This window comes from Corvus kubaryi, unplaced genomic scaffold, assembly GCF_017639235.1.
Source record: "Corvus kubaryi isolate FWS band 111438036 unplaced genomic scaffold, C.kubaryi_AGA036_p1.0 37237, whole genome shotgun sequence".
Taxonomy (NCBI): Eukaryota; Metazoa; Chordata; class Aves; order Passeriformes; family Corvidae; genus Corvus; species Corvus kubaryi.
This window is the reverse complement of record NW_024581068.1, coordinates 278,958-279,458: the sequence shown is the minus strand read 5'-3', so window position 1 is coordinate 279,458 and position 501 is coordinate 278,958. Positions and strand designations below refer to the sequence as shown.

Sequence of the window (501 nt, the reverse complement as noted above, 5' to 3'; positions counted from 1 at the left end):
ATCACGGCCCCGCTGGGATCCGGCTGGGCTCGGGATCACGGCCCCGCCGGGATCCGGGATCCGGCTGAGCTTTGGATCACGGCACAGCTCCAGTGGGATTTGGGATCCGGCTGAGCTTTGGATCACGGCCCCGGTGGGATCCGGCTGTGCCAGCAGATCCCAACAATCCGGCAGGAACCGGGCAGGGAAAACCCAACCCCGGCAGCCGAACCAGCAATCCCGGGCTCCGGCCTCTCCCGCTGGATCCGCCCCTGGAATCCCGGCGGGTTTTCCTTGGGACACCCCCCCAAGCCGGGATGCGCTTCCCAGCCCGAGCTGCTCCCAGACGCTCCGCAGACATTCCCAACGCAGCCCAGAACCGTGGAATGGCTCCTGGGATGGCGTGTCCGGCACAGGCGCAGGGTTTGGGAGGCGATGCCATTTTGTGCCTGAATTTGGGGTTTGGTTCGATCTGAGGGAAGGGAAGGGAAGGGAAGGGAAGGGAAGGGAAGGGAAGGGAAG

General features: G+C 65.5%; 1 protein-coding gene across 1 annotated transcript in view; it reads right to left on the bottom strand.

The window, feature by feature from the left end:
* TACR1 (tachykinin receptor 1) overlaps positions 1-501 on the bottom strand; it is a 15,905-nt gene that overhangs the window by 14,683 nt on the left and 721 nt on the right. The gene's annotated exons all lie outside the window — the stretch shown is intronic.